Below are 5,488 nucleotides of genomic sequence, written 5' to 3'. Positions count from 1 at the left end.
TTCCCTTATTCCCAAACTCCTGGAATGCCAATCTTTCTCCTTTTCCTTTCAGCTACCATTTTAGTTTTCTGCGAACAGACCAGCAGATTCCTCCTTACCCTGACCCAAACATCCTCCAAATTATTCTGCCACCAAAGACTTTGTTCCAGAAAATGGTTCAAAAACAGGTTGTTTACCATTACAACAGAAGAACAGAGACCAGCCTGCTTTGAAAGAATCATGGTTTCTGAGTCCAAAAAGTTAAGAAATCTGCCCAATCATACTGATTATCAGATACAAAACGAAGGAACTGTACAACATCCTGATTTTTCATTTTAGTCTGTCCGTTGGACTCAGGATGGTACCCGGAGGAGAAGGACAATTTTATTTCCAACATGCAATAAAACAGCCTACAGAAACTAGCTACACACTGCATACCCCTGTAGAAGACAATGTCCTCAAGAACACCATAGAGACAAACCACATTTTTAACAAATTCCTTAGCCAAAAATTTTCCGGGGGTAAAGGAATCAGGTGACAAATTTTGCTAAATCGATCCACAATGACCCAATTTATGGTGTTACCTTCCGAATGTGGCAGATCCATAATAAAGTCCATGGCCAAATGTGTCCAAGGACTACCCGGAATAGGCAAAAGGTGCAGTAACCCTGCCATGAGATATATCAAAAACAGTGAAAAGAGAGCACTGATGGAGCGATATAGGTACAATCAGGAAGGTGCCAATATTGGGGGTCATTTACTAAGGGCCCGATTCGCTATTTTTCCTGAATATTACCGATTTGCACCGTTTTTCCATGAATTTTTTGGCGCACACGATTGGATTGTGGCGCACCGGCATGCATGCGATGGAAATCGGGGGTGTGGCCATCAGAAAACCCGGCGGATTCGGAAAAACGCGGTATTAAAAAAAAAAAAAGTGTTCCTTGACACACGCTTACCAGCACCCATGATAGGAATTCGAACTCCGGTGTACTTCAGCGCAGCAGCGACACCTGGTGGACATCGGGCGCACTACCTTAGTGAAGCGCCGGAAGACGTGACAGAACCGGGAAAGTAAATGTGCCCCATTGTGTCTAAAAGCATTCTCAAATAAAAACTATATAAAATATAGTTACATTACAACAACGCGTTTCGGGTCATGGAACCTTTTTCAACATATATGCACTAAATGTAGTATAGTGTTGCCGCTGGCCTTATATCTGGATCTTATATAAAATAATATAGAAATAATATTAATGATAATCTCAAGTATATTTACATCTCCCTCTTCTTTAACCTGTTAAGGACACAGCCATTTTACAGCTTAAGGCTCAGTCCCATTTTTTGGATTCTGTCATGCGTCGCTTTATATGGTTATAACTTTTGAACTCCGTTACTTATCAAAGAGATTCTGAGATTGTTTTTTCTCCACATGTTTTAATTCATTGAAGTGGTAAATATTGGCTGATAAGTTTTGCGTTTATTTACAAAAAAAAAGAAAAAATTATGAATTTTTAGAAAAATTTGCCATTTTTGAAATTCAAAATCATTGCTCTTTAGGCAGATAGATTTAACACCTAAATAAGTTGCTGAATAACATTTCCCATATGTCTACTTTAAATTTTCATAATTTTTGAAATGTCTGGATAATTTATTTTGATATCACGCAGCTTACAAATACAATATTGATTTTCTGTATTTTCCGAATTTACTATTTTGGGGATAAATACTGTTTTGAATGAAATGTTAAATATTTAGCATTAAAACCACTCTACATAATCAACCCATTTTCAAATCTGCACCCCACAAACTATCAGAAACAGCTTTTAGGAAGATTGTTAACCCCTTGAGATCTTCATAGTAATATGATCAAAATAGAGGTGAAATTTAGAATGGTCAAATATTGTCGATTATACGTTCATTAAGCCCTAAAATTTACACATTTCTAAAGATGAGAAATGTAACCATACAATTTGTTAAGCAATTTCTTACGAGTACAGAGACCCCCACGTTTGACCGTGACTTTTTATGGGTGCACGGCGAGGTGCAGAAGGGAAGAAGGGACCAGCAGCTGCCAGGATTTTAGTTTCCTCATTGGCCCCTTTTGTAGGCTATAAAATGTTTTCTTTTTCATTATTGGGTCCATGCGATGGCATTTTTTTGCGGGACAAGATGCTTTTTTCATTATTACCATTTTGGGGTTGGTATCCCCCATTGTTAAAAATTTAGGAACTTTTTTTGAGGTATTTAGTAGAAAAGCATCAATTCTGTACTGGATTTTTTTTCGTGTTCACCGTATAGCCTAATAATCATGTTATCTTTATTCTACGGTCGATACGATTACGGGGATACCAGACTTGAATATTTTTTCTTATGTTTTACTAAATTTGCCAAATAAAACCCACATTAGGGGGAAAATCTATCATTTTTGCATTGCCATCTTCCAAGTGGCATAACGTTTTTACTTTTTTGGCTACAAAGCTGGTTGATGGCTTGTTTTTTGCGGGACATGTTGTACGTTGCAACAGTATAATTTTGGAGTACATATGTTTTGTTGAGCATTTTTTGTGGGATGCAATAGGTAAAAAACATAATTTTGGGCAGGTTTTTAAAAGTTTTTTTAAGGCGTTCTTCGTGCGGGCTCAATAATTATTTAGTTTTATTCTACGTATTGTTATGCACATGGTGATACTATATATGTGGGGTTTGTTTTATGATTTAGACTTTTTTAGCGCTATATTTCTCTTTAGATGTAATGGGGCTTATGGACATTTTTATTGATTTATTTCTGATTGCTTGTTCATGATAATACTCTGCAATACTGATGTATTGCAGGGTATTAGCAGTGTCAGCCTATGTACATGCATAGGCTGACACTGTGTCTTTAAGATGACGTCATAGACGCCATACTGATCGGACCCCAGGGTTGCCATAGCAACAATCAGCGCCCCACGAAAACGGGACGGGAGGGCGATCGTGGGGCGAAAAAAGCCCAAAGGCAAGTTAAATGCTGCACTGACCGCGGAATTTAGCGGGTTAAACACCCACGATCTGAGCCAACTCCCACTGCTGGTGTGACCCGGGGATACTTGCGGTAGATTACCGCTGACACCCCACGACCCACGATACCAGCTCGGCTCCGGTGTAGAGCCGAACTGGCATCGCCTCCACACCGGCTATGTTTTTGCCGGCTATACGCGTTGTTTACAGTACTTCTCAGTGCGCAGGCATGAGTCCTGACAGCAGGAACTACGAGCCAAATGTGTGCCTATAACTTTACCTTGTGAGTAATTCCTCTATGACATGTTTCATTCACCAATTCTCGTTCACCAATATCATAGTTGGATTCAGCCAGACAAAACTTCTTTAAGAAGAAGGCACATGGATGAAGTTGCCCCCCCTTCTACTGCGACAGCACTGCACCCACTCCCATATATACGAAGAATCCACCTCAATAACAAAAGGCAACACCTCATCTGGTTGGATGAACACTGGAGCTGAGCTGAACATACAGTAGTTTTCAGAGTTTCAAAGGCGTTCACTGCTTTTAAAGGCCACTGCTTGAGATCAACTCCATTCTTAGTCAAATGGACAGTTCTAGGTTTAACAAGCACAGAAAAATTCTTAATGAATTTCCTATAGTAATTGGTGAACCCTAGAAACCTATGTAATGCTTTTAAGTCTCAGGCCTTGGCAATTCCAACACAGCTTTGACCTTCTCTGGTCCATCTTGAACCCCTAAGATGACAATATATACCCCAAAATGATAATTTTTGAACTGAAAATTAACATTGCTCTGTCTTAGGAATTCTCTCTGTGGAGCTGTAAGATCTCTATTACCTTTGCCCAATGAGATGAGATGTCCTTGGAGTAAATCAAAATATTAGCAAGATAAACCAGAACACCTACAACATCATTTATGAAATTTTGGTAAAAGGCTGGAGCAGGAGTGAGACGGAATGGCATGACAAGATTCTCGAAATGAATGTGGTTTGTAGGCCCCTCTCAAATCAAGTTTAGAAAACCACAAGGCTGGAGCAGCCACCTACACCTGATTAAATAGGTTCAGAATCAAAGTCAAAGGGTATCTCCGTCTTTTTCTTTATAAATAAAAAATCTACCGCCACAGGAGATTAAAGGAGATAAAAGGAGATAAAAGGTCTAATGTGACCAGCCTCCAAATTTTTGGCTAAATACTCTTTTAATGCCTCACATTCTGTACAGACAGGTTAAAGAGGCAACTCTTGGCATAGATGCCACCTGAAAAAAATTCAATTACTGATGGTTTAAGACTCACTAAACAAATCATGGAAATCAGATATTTCAGCAGTTAGAGAGAATTCAGATAATTTGGAAATTCGGGCAGTGTGACAATTATCTTTTCATTCTTAACCCCCGGGCAAAATAACATTTTTGGGCCAGTCTATTACAGGATTACGTCTCCTGAGCCAAGGCAGTCCCAATACTATACTGGCAGGTAAATTAGACAGGACACACAGTTAAATATTTTCCTGGTGTTCAGATTTAAAACACAAATCAAAATTTTCAACAGAATAAGTAATGACCATTAATTAGAGATAGGCGTATTTGTTAAAATTCAGTCCGCCTCGATTCGGAGAATTTTTACAGGTATTTCCTGGCTGCAGAGAGCCTGTAGGGTATTGTAGAACGTTTTTCCATGCGTAAATATTCAAAGGGAGCGTGGTTTGGTCTTCAAACAATGCTGTGTTTTAGTATGACACGCACATTACAGCCGCAGCTATTAGAATCGCCTCACTCTTCAATTCCATATGCACTTACAGAGGCCAACTTCACCAAATAAGCAAAGCAGGAACGCAGCCTGACAAGGTAATGTCTGTGCCAGCTCGAAAGGACTGAGCTGAGGGCCAAGATCCCACTATAACATCAAAGAGTGCACTCTTTTTACACTGACATCAGATGATTCTAAAGATTACAACAGAAACCGTTCTGTTTAACGCAGATACTTGTAGAAACCACCCAAAGAGTGCAGAGGGTGTCGGCAGTAATTCTGCATTGATGTCACTGATCATTTTGTCCTTCATTTCATCCGTCAGTGTCCGCTTTCAATACATCAATACAATACATCAGTATTGCTAAAGCCAAAAACAAACAGGAGTTGATCCAAAACAGAGATGACCAGTAAATGGGATATTTGCATGTTCTCTGTGTTCTGTATCCACTCCTGCTTTTGGCTATCAATCCTGAGGCTTTTCATTCCTTCTGACATATGAAATGAAGGGAGAAGCTAAACGCAGTAGCAATGTCATAGAGAGATGGAGGATGAAAAAAGCATTATGAAAATCACAGGGTGTTCCAGGGAGACAGCAGTCAGTTGGCAGGAGTATGAGAAGGCAGAAGAGTGGCACAATGACAATTTATGCAGGTGGCGGAAACATGGAGAGCCACAGAGTGGCACAATGACAGAGCGTGTGGGTGGTGGTGGCATCAACAGCAAGAGGCCACAAAGTGGCACAACGATAGAGTGTGG

The sequence above is a fragment of the Engystomops pustulosus genome, chromosome 4 (assembly GCF_040894005.1).
Source record: "Engystomops pustulosus chromosome 4, aEngPut4.maternal, whole genome shotgun sequence".
NCBI lineage: Eukaryota > Metazoa > Chordata > Amphibia > Anura > Leptodactylidae > Engystomops > Engystomops pustulosus.
Note: the sequence above shows the minus strand (reverse complement) of the source record.